At 37.7% G+C, this 13411-nt stretch overlaps 1 non-coding gene across 1 annotated transcript; it reads left to right on the top strand.

The window, feature by feature from the left end:
* Nucleotides 1-251: 251 nt before the first annotated feature.
* LOC131488907 (U6 spliceosomal RNA) lies at nt 252-358 on the top strand. The gene has a single exon (XR_009250296.1). It is a non-coding gene; the product is annotated as a U6 spliceosomal RNA (small nuclear RNA).
* Nucleotides 359-13411: the final 13053 nt, after the last annotated feature.

The raw sequence follows: 13411 nt of genomic DNA, 5'->3' as shown, positions 1-13411 counted from the left end.
GATGCACAAAAGCATTTGTTAAGGTTATTTATATTCATTTATAATAGTTATTTATGATAAAAACTCCCCAAAATACTTGAAATAGAAACGAGCATTTATCTTTTCAAAAACTATCTTCCAAAATTCTACAGCATTTTACTGAAGAGGGAAAATTTATAAATAGTTCAAGATATGGAAATAAGGATGACCTCCCTCCCTCTCTCAAAATAAGTAAACAAACAAACTTAAAAAAATTTAAAGGTGCAACTATAGTGCTCACTTTGGCAACACACAGACAAAAATTAGAACGACACAGAGAAGATTAGCATGGTCCCTGTGCAAGGATGACACTCAAATTCATGAAGCGTTCCACATATGGGGCAGTTCCCCAGTGAACTGACACCTTTTGTGCATTAGCACAGAAATTGGGGTTTGGAGAGGTCGCTCTGGAGGCCCAATCCAAGTTTAAAAGAAATAACAAAAGTAAAAGTACAACTATAATATAAAAGAAGAAACTGTCCACATAGTGGTAGGGGGTAGGAAGTGCTGGTAAATACTACTGGTTATATTCCCCCTATTAATAAACATTACTTGCTATTCTATTTATTCATGCCTTCCTTTATGTCCTTTAACACTTCATAGTGTTGTCCATAATAATCTTTTATATCTGGTGTTAATTTTATATGTTAGTGCAAATAGAATTGTTACTGATAAATTTTCAATTGGTCATTATTACTGCCTAGGAATACGATTGATTTTATATGTGGATTAATTTCCTAGGGTTGCCATAACACAGTACCACAAACTGTGTGGCTAAAACAACCTAAATTTATTCTTTCATAGTTTTGGAAGCTGGGAGCATGAAATCTAGGTGTCAGAAGTGCCACATTCCCTCTGCAGACTTCACAGAAGACTCCTCCTTGCCTTTCTCAGCTTCTAGTGACCCCAAGCATTCCTTGGCTTGTGGTAACATAACTCGAATCTCTACTTCGGACTTGACAGGATCTCCTTCTCTCTCTGTCTTTTCTTTTTTGAAGATCTCACTCAGTGAATTTGGGGCCTCCCCTAAATTGAGAATGATCTCATCTTTACATCCTTAATGAATTATATTTGCCAAGACTCTATTTCTAAATAAGGTCACCATATGAGGTTCCGGGTGGATGTGAATTTGGGGGAGACAATATTCAACTCACTTATAATCTTGTATCAAATAATGTAATCAATCTTATTACTTCTAATAATTTGTGGATTCTCTATATAGAGTTCTGTGGGTTTTTTTTTAAATTTTTTTTCAACGTTTTTTTATTTATTTTTGGGACAGAGAGAGACAGAGCATGAACGGGGGAGGGGCAGAGAGAGAGGGAGACACAGAATCGGAAACAGGCTCCAGGCTCCGAGCCATCGGCCCAGAGCCTGACGCGGGGCTCAAACTCACGGACTGCGAGATCGTGACCTGGCTGAAGTCAGACGCTTAACCGACTGCGCCACCCAGGCGCCCCTAGAGTTCTGTGTTTTAATGAAACAGGCAATTTTCTTATTTCCTGTCTTATCTGTCATTGGTTTTTTTTCTTCCTTTTTAGGTCTTCCTACCTTTGCTACAACTCCAGGGAAATATTAAGTAAAAGTTGTGATGACAAACAATTTTAATTTATTGCTAACTAGTATAAATCCTTGTAAAATTTTACAGGTAAGTGTAACGCATTGGATGTAGGGCTTTAATAAATACTCTTTATTATACTAGTCAAGTTTTGACTTCTAGTTTTCTGAGAGGTCGTTTTTACGCTGTTTTGTTTTTTAATTATAAATGAGTGCTGCATTTTATTGATGCTTTTTAAGCATCAATTGAAATGACCACATTTCCTCCATCTAAATGTGAATGTGATGGTCAGGGAAGACAAACTGTTCCTCTATTGTCTCATATTTAGTAACTAGAGTCCTGTGAATTACACTCACAAAAGACAGAAGAACATGAGGAAAAGGTTTATATATGTGTATATGGGAGCCAACAAAAAGTAGCAGTCTTCTCAAATGTTTAAAGTTAGAGGATTATCTTTCTAATGTATTAGAGAAAGGGGAGGAGGGGAGAGCAGACTCTTTGGGAAGAGTAAAAAGGTTTCTTTAGAAAAGACCATTTGTTTTTGAGGAGAACAAATAGGATAGAAGAAAGTTTGTGATAATGTTGGTTTATGCAGGTGCTCTTTGTCCTTTTCATGGCCATTAAAATTCCCTAGAGGGACATTTGTGGTAGCCTCATTTCCCAGAAGTTGCTGCCTTTAGTCAGATAAGGGATGCTTGAAGAAGGTTTCTGTCTGCATCTATCAAATCTCAAATGTCTTCAGCTTAAAATCACCTCCATATGAACCCTGGGATTCTGAGTGGGTCCCTCCTGGGAAAATACAATGGATGTCCATCATCGTCTTCCTGGGACAAAACTAAACCATCATGGTTTTCTTCTCCTATATATTAACAGAATTCACTTGGATAGTAATCTATTTAAGATTATTCAGCTTTGGGGCACATGGAATACTACGTGGCAATAAGAAAGAATGAAATATGGCCTTTTGTAGCAACGTGGATGGAACTGGAGAGTGTGATGCTAAGTGAAATAAGTCATACAGAGAAAGACAGATACCATATGTTTTCACTCTTACGTGGATCCTGAGAAACTTAACAGAAGACCATGGGGGAAGGGAAGGAAAAAAAAAAAAGAGGTTAGAGAGGGAGGGAGCCAAAACATAAGAGACTCTTAAAAACTGAGAACAAACTGAGGGTTGATGGGGGGTGGGAGGGAGGAGAGGGTGGGTGATGGGTATTGAGGAGGGCCACCTGTTGGAATGAGCACTGGGTGTTGTATGGAAACCAATTTGACAATAAGTTTCATATTTAAAAAAATTTAAAAAAACATTTAACAAAATTTTAAAAAGATAATTCAGCTTTGTCCCTTGGTGAAATTAATTTTTTCTTTCTTTCCTCAGAAAATAGTTTGAGGAATTTTCAGCCTTTTTTCTATTTCTGAATAATTTTTATAACAGATAAAATCGGGTAAAAATCAGGTAAAATTTGTGCCTTGTGGTACAGGTTGGGGAGGGATTTTTTTTAATTGTGAATTCATGTTCTTTAATAATTACATTTTTAAATTTTTCATCAGCTTAAATTTTAAGACACTTTTAGATTTATAGAAAAAAGAGGGAGATAGTACAAAGTTCCCAAATACTTTGCACTTTTCTATTAACATCATCATTTATATAAATATATGTGGTATATATTACTATTGTAACACATATTTTATGGTATATTGTTATAATGAGCCAATATTGATATGCTATCATTAACTAAAACTGTACTTATTCAGATTTCTTTAGTTTTAATCTAATGTCTTTTTTGTGTGTCCAAGATCCCATGTGACATTTAGCTGATATGTCTTTTTAAACTCCATTTGGCTTTAATAGTTTTTCATACTTAGCTTGTTTTTAATGACTTAGTTTTGAGGAATATTGATTAGGTATTTTACATAAAATGTTCATCAATTGGGATTTATCTGGTATTTTTCTCATGGTTAGATTGAATTTATGGGTTTTAGAGAAGAAGACTACAGTGGTGAAGTGTCCTTTGTATCACCGCATATCAAGGATGCATATGATTTGTCACTATTGATGTTGACCTTGATCACCTGTCTGAGGTCATGTTTGTCATGTTTCTCTACTGTTTAAGTTAGTCTCCCCCTACTCCCATGCTGTAGTCTTTGGAAGGAAGGCACTGTGCACAGAATAGTTACCTTTTTTGAGTTTAGGTCTTCTCCCATCAGTTTTTTGTCATATAGTTTGAAAATAGTTCTTAGGTCAAGCTTTGCAAATATATTGATGTAGTCATAATATCAAAAGTCTTTGTATCAGCTGTAGTATACCTTTTTTTTTTCCTCTAAATGAATTATCTATATATTTATCCTTTCTGTTTGATCAAACTTATTGGAAAGTTGCTCACTTTTTAGTTTTGTTCTAAGAATTAGCGTTTTATTAGCTGTTGATTATTGTTTCTTTGTTTTATTTCCTATTAACATCTGTTCTTCTACTTATAATTTCCCTCTTTTTTCAGGTTTACTGTGTTATTTCTTTTCTATTCCTGACATTGACATCTAGCTCATTTAGTATTAATTCTTACTAGTATGTAATATCTATGTTTACATTTGCATATTTCCACCAGTGTAAGTTGATGGCATGCTACACCATTAGATAAAAGTAATTTCATTTTTATTCACTCAAAATTCTGTGATTTCATTGTAACTTACATTTAAATAATGAATGTTGCTGAGGTTTTCCTTATGACCCAGTATGTGTTCTACTTGTGATTTTCCTACGTACTTGAATGTAATGTGGCATCTCAGTTTTTTTACTTGGTTTTACCCTACCTTTCTGGCATTCTTATGGATATTGGCATGTTTATTTCTTTGTCTATATCTTTTAACTTGTCTTTCATATTCATTAAACTCTTTGCTATTTGATGATTTCTGGGGGAGTCCCTCAACCTCATCTTTCAGTTTACTAATTGGGCTTTTATATGCATTCTGCTCTTGCACCAGACTATTACTTCCAGGTATTATTTATTTCAGACTGAGAATCTTTAACTGGTTCTTTATTTATGACTGCTTGTTTCTGCTTTACAGTGAGATAATAAGTATCTCCCCTTTTCCCTCTCTAATGATGTGATAAACCTAATTCTTGTTTATCTTTTTTTCCCTTTCTTATGTAATGGTTGTGTCTCATTTTTCCTGTGATGTCACATTTCTTGGAGATTATCTGTTATTATCAACAGTAATATCTCCCTAGGAGAATAAGCCAAATTCTAAGCTGTAGCTTGTGCCCTTGGTGTGGCGAGTTTACAGAGATTCTTAGAAGCGTTCTTTAGGGCTAAGAGCCTATTTTGATATATCCTTCCCAATTTCCTGTCTGTCCCACAGACATAATGTGACAGTGATCTCAAGTGACATTGCTGTACCTCCACCCAAGCACAGTTTTTCCCAAGGTCTCTCATCTTCTTGTGATCTAATCCTCTAAATCACAGCTTCTCAACCAAAAATGGTATTTGGAAATCTGTGAAGGAAATTTAGGGGTTTCTGTAATGACACCACGTTGCTAAAGCATTTAGGGCAAGGGGTTGGGAATACTAAACACGCTATACGTGTGAAGAAGTGCCACACAATAAAGTACTGTCCCAAATAAAACGATAATAGCATTCCCATGTGTGGCAGTAGGGGAGGAGTTAAAGTCTAAGACTAACTGATTCATTTGCCCCTGTAGGTTTCTCCTCTCTACCCTCAGGTTTCTCTAGTGGTAGCTGATGGTATTATACTACAAGTTAGGTAGTGAAAAATGCTGCTGCTTCTCCTCTGCAGTCGCAAGATAGCAATCAGTGTTTAACCAGGGCATTAGAAGGAAATTCAAAGGATGCAGAATGCTTGCCTCAATCTTTTCCCTGTTGATGGCTACCAGCTTTCTCTTGTCCCGGCTTGGCTTCCTCTTCCTAAACCCTAACCTCCATCAGGTACATCAGAAGGCAATTATCTTGGACTTCCTAGGAATTTCTTAGAGCTTTTACTATTACCTGAAATGTACCATCTTGTCACTTCCGGGGTATACCCAGTGTTGGGTCAAATGAAGGAACCAGTATCTTGTTAGTATTCCATCTTTCTGCCTTACTCTAGGCACACTGATTCCTAACAACATGTGAACAAAAAAGGCCATTGGGTAGCTAATTTGGAAAATTTAGAGCAACAAAAGTAGATGTACCACTCTACCAACAAAAGTGGATGTACCCACTCCCCAGAAAATAAGATATACCAAGACATGTTATTTAAAAAAAAAAAAAAAAAAAGCAGTGTAGCTTTTATAGATGAAAAACATACCAAGCAAGATGAAGAGCCCTCTAACATAGAGAGTTCTTATATAGGCCTCAGCCAACTTTACATAATAACAACTTGTATAATTTTTTAAATTTTTTTAATGTTTATTTTTGAAAGAGAGAGCAAGAGAGCACAGTGAGGGAGGGACAGAGAGAGAGAGAGAGAGAGAGAGAGAGAGAGAGAAACAGAATCCAAAGTAGGCTCTAAGCTCTGAGCTGTGAGCACAGAGCCTGTCGCAGGGCTCAAACTCACGAACTGTGAGACCATGACCTGAGCCGAAGTCAGACACTTAAATGACTGAGCCACCCAGGCACCCCACATCTTGTAGAATTAATGTGCAATGTACAAAACCAAGAAATTAACATTGGTACTTTAGTGACTATTACCTAAAGTGCAGACTTTATTTCAATTTCACCATTTTTTCCACTAATGTCCTTTTTCTGTTCCAGAACCCAAGACAGTATCCCACATTAAATTTAGTAATCATCTCTGTAGTCTCTTCCAATCTCTGAAAGTTGCTTAGTCCTGACGTGTTTTTCAGGATCACGTTTTTTTTTTTAAATTCAAGTATAGTTGACATATGCTGTTATATTAGTTTCAGATGTACAACATGGTGATTCAACAATTCTGTACATCACGCAAAGCTCACCATAATAGGTGTAGTCCCCATACGTTATTATTACAGTGTTATTGCCTATATTCTGTGTCCTGTACTTTCCATCTCTGACTTATATACTTCACACCTATAAGTGTGTACTTCTTCATCTCCTTTGCATATTTCACCTGTCTTCCCCTTTCCCTCTGGCAAACACCAGCTTGCTCTCCGTATTTATGAGTCTGTTTCTCTTTTTGGTTGGTCTGGTTGGTTGGTTGGTTGGGTTTTTAGACTCCACATATAAGTAAAATCCTAACACTTTGTCTTTCTGACTTATTTCACTTCATGTAGTACCTCTATGTTCATCCATATTGATGCAAATGGCAAGAACTCATTCGTTTTATGGCTGAGTAATATTCTTCTGTGTGTGTGTGTGTGTGTATGTATGTCCATCCCATGTTCTTTATACATTCATCTCTTAATGGACACTTTGGTTGCTTCCTTATCTTGGCTATTATAAAGCTTCAATAAACATAGAGTTGCCTATCTCTTTTTGAAATAGTGTTTTTATTTTATTTTCTTTGGTTATTTACCCAGTAGTGGAATTACCAGATCATATGGTATTTCTGTTTTTAATTTTTTGAGGAGGCTCCATACTCTTTTACACAGAGATTATACCAATCACCTTCCCACTAACAGTACACATGTGTTTCCTTTTCTCCACATCCTCTCCAACATTTGTTATTCCTTGTCTTTTTGATACAACCATTTCCACTGCTATGAGGTGATATTTCATTGTATTTTGTTTTGCATTTCCCTGATTAGTAACGTGGGGCATGGGTTTGGCTTTTGGCTTTGTCCAGCAAAACTGAGGACAGCATAAAGGATTACTCAAGACTCCATTCAAGTCAAGAGAGGTGAGAGGAAGGCTGAGGGAAGTCTCTCAGAGCTGCTCTCAAGCTCCCATATTTATTAGGCATACATTAAAGGGAAAACATTGGACAATATGTCAGTGGTAATATGCCAGTAAGAACATACAGAAAGCATGTGCTGAAAGCAGGGTGGAGGACAAGATAAGATATTCCATAGATAACATGGTTTAAGGAATTAATGAGCACAGGCAGAACCCAACCCCTAAATATGCATTAATTAGATACCAGTTAGCTGTTTTCAGAAGGTTCAGAAAGCAGTGTAATAGGTTCCCTGTAATCTTCTTAACCAGGACATAACTATTTGATTTCCCACAGTTGAGCATGTTTTCATGTTCCTGTTGGCCATCTGTATGTCATCTTTGGAAAAATGTCTATTTAGGTCCTATGCCCATTTTTTTATATTTTTAATTTTTTACAATTTTTTGGCGTTGAGCTATATAAGTTCCTTATATATTTTAGATATTAATCCCTTATCAGATACATCATTTGCAAATAACTCCTCCAATCCAGTAGGTTACCTTTTCATTTTGTTAATTATTTCCTTTGCTGTGCAAAAGCTTTTTATTTTGATGGAGTAACAATAGTTCATTTGGGCTTTTGTTTTCCAGCCTGGGGAGATATATCTATAAATATGTTGTGAAGGCTAGTGTCCAAGAGGTTACTGCCCGTGTTTCCTTTTAAGAGTTTTATGGCTCTATGCCTCGCATTTAAGTCTTTAATCCATTTTAAGTTTATTTTTTCATAGAGTGTAAGAAAGTTGTCCAGTTTAATTCTTTTGCATATAGCTGTCCATGCAGCTACACTTGTTGAAGAGATAGTTATTTCCCTATTGCATATTCTTGCCTCCATTGTCATAGATTAATTGACCATATAAGTATGGGCTCATTACTGGGCTCTCTATCTGTTCTGTTGATCTATGTATCTATTGTGCCAGTACCATACTGTTTTGATTACTTTAGCTTTGGAGTATATCATGAAATCTGGGATTGTGATACTTGCAGCTTTATTCCTCCTCTCCAGATTGCTTTGGCTATTCAGGATCTTTTGGTTCCATATAAATTCTAGGATTCTTTACTTTCATGTTTAGAAAAATACTACTGGTATTTTATAAGGATTGCATTGAATCAGTAGATTGCTTTTAGTTGCATAGATGTTTTAATAATATCAGTTCTTCTGATCCATGAGCATGGAATATTTTTCCACTTGTATCATCTTCCATTTCTTTCATCAATGTTCTCTAGTTTTCAGAGTAAACATCTTGGTTAAATTTACTCCTAGGAATTTACCCAAGGGATACAGGAGTACTGATGCATAGGGGCACTTGTACCCCAATGTTTATAGCAGCACTCTCAACAATAGCCAAATTGTGGAAAGAGCCTAAATGTCCATCAACTGATGAATGGATAAAGAAATTGTGGTTTTTTTGTTTTGTTTTGTTTTGCAAAACTATTGTACTTTATTTTTTTTAATATATGAAATTTATTGTCAAATTGGTTTCCATACAACACCCAGTGCTCATCCCAAAAGGTGCCCTCCTCAATACCCATCACCCACCCTCCCCTCCCTCCCACCCCCCACCAACCCTCAGTTTGTTCTCAGTTTTTAACAGTCTCTTATGCTTTGGCTCTCTCCCACTCTAACCTCTTTTTTTTTTTTTCCTTCCCCTCCCCCGTGGGTTTCTGTTAAGTTTCTCAGGATCCACATAAGAGTGAAACCATATGGTATCTGTCTTTCTCTGTATGGCTTATTTCACTTAGCATCACACTCTCCAGTTCCATCCACGTTGCTACAAAAGGCCATATTTCATTTTTTCTCATTGCCACGTAGTATTCCATCGTGTATATAAACCACAATTTCTTTATCCATTCATCAGTTGATGGACATTTAGGCTCTTTCCATAATTTGGCTATTGTTGAGAGTGCTGCTATAAACATTGGGGTACAAGTGCCCCTATGCATCAGTACTCCTGTATCCCTTGGATAAATTCCTAGCAGTGCTATTGCTGGGTCATAGGGTAGGTCTATTTTTAATTTTCTGAGGAACCTCCACACTGCTTTCCAGAGCGGCTGCACCAATTTGCATTCCCACCAACAGTGCAAGAGGGTTCCCGTTTCTCCACATCCTCTCCAGCATCTATAGTCTCCTGATTTGTTCATTTTGGCCACTCTGACTGGCGTGAGGTGATATCTGAGTGTGGTTTTGATTTGTATTTCCCCAATAAGGAGCGACGTTGAACATCTTTGCATGTGCCTGTTGGCCATCCGGATGTCTTCTTTAGAGAAGCGTCTATTCATGTTTTCTGCCCATTTCTTCACTGGGTTATTTGTTTTTCGGGTGTGGAGTTTGGTGAGCTCTTTATAGATTTTGGATACTAGCCCTTTGTCCGATATGTCATTTGCAAATATCTTTTCCCATTCCGTTGGTTGCCTTTTAGTTTTGTTGGTTGTTTCCTTTGCTGTGCAGAAGCTTTTTATCTTCATAAGGTCCCAGTAGTTCATTTTTGCTTTTAGTTCCCTTGCCTTTGGGGATGTGTCAAGTAAGAAATTGCTACGGCTGAGGTCAGAGAGGTCTTTTCCTGCTTTCTCCTCTAGGGTTTTGATGGTTTCCTGTCTCACATTCAGGTCCTTTATCCATTTTGAGTTTATTTTTGTGAATGGTGTGAGAAAGTGGTCTAGTTTCAACCTTCTGCATGTTGCTGTCCAGTTCTCCCAGCACCATTTGTTAAAGAGACTGTCTTTTTTCCATTGGATGTTCTTTCCTGCTTTGTCAAAAATGAGTTGGCCATACCTTTTGTAGCAACGTGGATGGAACTGGAGAGTGTGATGCTAAGTGAAATAAGCCATACAGAGAAAGACGGATACCATATGGTTTCACTCTTATGTGGATCCTGAGAAACGTAACAGAAACCCATGGGGGAGGGGAAGGGAAAAAAAAAAAAAAGAGGTTAGAGTGGGAGAGAGCCAAAGCATAAGAGACTGTTAAAAACTGAGAACAAACTGAGGGTTGATGGGGGGTGGGAGGGAGGGCAGGGTGGGTGATGGGTATTGAGGAGGGCACCTTTTGGGATGAGCACTGGGCGTTGTATGGAAACCAATTTGACAGTAAATTTCATATATTAATAAATAAATAAATAAATAAATAAATAAATAAATAAATAAATAAATAAGTTGGCCATACATTTGTGGGTCTAGTTCTGGGGTTTCTATTCGATTCCATTGGTCTATGTGTCTGTTTTTATGCCAATACCATGCTGTCTTGATGATGACAGCTTTGTAGTAGAGGCTAAAGTCTGGGATTGTGATGCCTCCTGCTTTGGTCTTCTTCTTCAAAATTACTTTGGCTATTCGGGGCCTTTTGTGGTTCCATATGAATTTTAGGAATGCTTGTTCTAGTTTCAAGAAGAATGCTGGTGCAATTTTGATTGGGATTGCATTGAATGTGTAGATAGCTTTGGGTAGTATTGACATTTTGACAATATTTATTCTTCCAATCCATGAGCAGGGAATGTCTTTCCATTTCTTTATATCTTCTTCAATTACCTGCATAAGCTTTCTATAGTTTTCAGCATACAGATCTTTTACATCTTTGGTTAGATTTATTCCTAGGTATTTTATGCTTCTTGGTGCAATTGTGAATGGGATCAGTTTCTTTATTTGTCTTTCTGTTGCTTCATTGTTAGTGTATAAGAATGCAACTGATTTCTGTACATTGATTTTGTATCCTGCAACTTTGCTGAATTCATGTATCAGTTCTAGCAGACTTTTGGTGGAGTCTATCGGATTTTCCATGTATAATATCATGTCATCTGCAAAAAGTGAAAGCTTGACTTCATCTTTGCCAATTTTGATGCCTTTGATTTCCTTTTGTTGTCTGATTGCTGATGCTAGAACTTCCAGCACTATGTTAAACAACAGCGGTGAGAGTGGGCATCCCTGTCGTGTTCCTGATCTCAGGGAAAAAGCTCTCAGTTTTTCCCCATTGAGGATGATGTTAGCTGTGGGCTTTTCATAAATGGCTTTTATGATCTTTAAGTATGTTCCTTCTATCCCGACTTTCTCAAGCGTTTTTATTAAGAAAGGGTGCTGGATTTTGTCAAAGGCCTTTTCTGCATCGATTGACAGGATCATATGGTTCTTCTCTTTTTTTTTTTTTGTTAATGTGATGTATCACGTTGATTGATTTGCGAATGTTGAACCAGCCCTGCATCCCAGGAATGAATCCCACTTGATCATGGTGAATAATTCTTTTTATATGCTGTTGAATTTGATTTGCTAGTATCTTATTGAGAATTTTTGCATCCATATTCATCAGGGATATTGGCCTGTAGTTCTCTTTTTTTACTGGGTCTCTGTCTGGTTTAGGAATCAAAGTAATACTGGCTTCATAGAATGAGTCTAGAAGTTTTCCTTCCCTTTCTATTTCTTGGAATAGCTTGAGAAGGATAGGTATTATCTCTGCTTTAAACGTCTGGTAGAACTCCCCTGGGAAGCCATCTGGTCCTGGACTCTTATTTGTTGGGAGATTTTTGATAACCGATTCAACTTCTTCGCTGGTTATGGGTCTGTTCAAGCTTTCTATTTCCTCCTGATTGAGTTTTGGAAGAGTGTGGGTGTTTAGGAATTTGTCCATTTCTTCCAGGTTGTCCAATTTGTTGGCATATAATTTTTCATAGTATTCCCTGATAATTGTTTGTATCTCTGAGGGATTGGTTGTAATAATTCCATTTTCATTCATGATTTTATCTATTTGGGTCATCTCCCATCTCAGCCCAACTGGCTGCAATGACCCACTTCACCTGCTGTGGGTGTACAGGGCATGGGTTGTTCGTAACTGCTGAGTTGCCTGGCTGTAGCTGCCATGGGCTTGCTGGTGGGTGCAACCAACCCTCAGCCTGGCTCTCTGTGTGCTGAAAGGCAGGGCTTGCACTCTGCACAGCCAGCTCAGAGCCAAGGCTGCAGGAACTACAGGTGTGCTGGTGTGTGGAGTTATTGCCATCCCTTCCCAGGGCAGGAGTCATTTTTGAGGGGTGCTGGTCTTAGATAGGGCTTCATGCTGGGTGTGGCAGGGTAGTAATCACTTTGGATGAGTATGTGCTAAGATGAGGGACTTGGGCAAGCAGGTCCATAAGGGAATCACCAGGGCAGGACACATGGTGAAAGCAAAGTAGATGGAGAGTGTTATTATGGTCTCCTAGAAGCATCCAGCATTCTGGGCTAACAGAAGGCAAGAAAATAGTACCTGCCAGCCCTTTTGTTCCTGGACAAATCACCTACAAATCCCTGCCCCTCTTGCACATGTCCTAAAATTAGTCAGTACATCTCCTTCATGTACGCCCCCCTTTTCAACTGCTGCTTTTGTGTGGTGTCTCAGGCAAGGCTTTTTCACATGCTGACTCTTGAAGGGTGAGGACTCCACTTCTGTCACCCTCTGGCTCTCCTAATGTTAAGTCCCACTAATTTCTAAAGCTTCCAGATTTAAAGCTTACTGATTTTTAAAATGTATGGCCAATAATCTTCAACAAAACAGGATAGAGTATCCAATAGAAAAAAGACAGTCTCTTCAACAAGTAGCGCTGGGAAAACTGGACAGAGACATGCAGAAGAATGAAACTGGACCACTTAAACCATACACAAAAATAAATTCGAAATGGATGAAAGACCTAACTATGAGAGGAAATCATCAAAATCCTAGAGAATAAAACAGGCAGCAACCTCTTTGACCTCAGCCGCAGAAACTTTTCTAGACGTGTCTGTGGAGGTAAGGGAAATAAAAGCAAAAATGAACTATTGGGACCTCATCAAGATAAAAACCTTCTGCTGAGCAAAGGAAACATTGGATAAAACTAAAAGACAACTGACAGAATGGGAAAAGATATTTGCAAATGACATATTAGATATATTCAAAACCTATAAATAACTAATCACACTCAACCCCCAAAAAACAAATAATCCAGTGAAGAAATGGACAGAAGACATGAGCAGACAGTTTTCAAAAGAAGATAGATCTCCA

Source organism: Neofelis nebulosa, chromosome 10 (genome assembly GCF_028018385.1).
Source record: "Neofelis nebulosa isolate mNeoNeb1 chromosome 10, mNeoNeb1.pri, whole genome shotgun sequence".
Classification (NCBI taxonomy): Eukaryota; Metazoa; Chordata; class Mammalia; order Carnivora; family Felidae; genus Neofelis; species Neofelis nebulosa.
The sequence above is the reverse complement of the archived record's forward strand: the minus strand, read 5'-3'. Positions and strand labels throughout refer to the sequence as shown.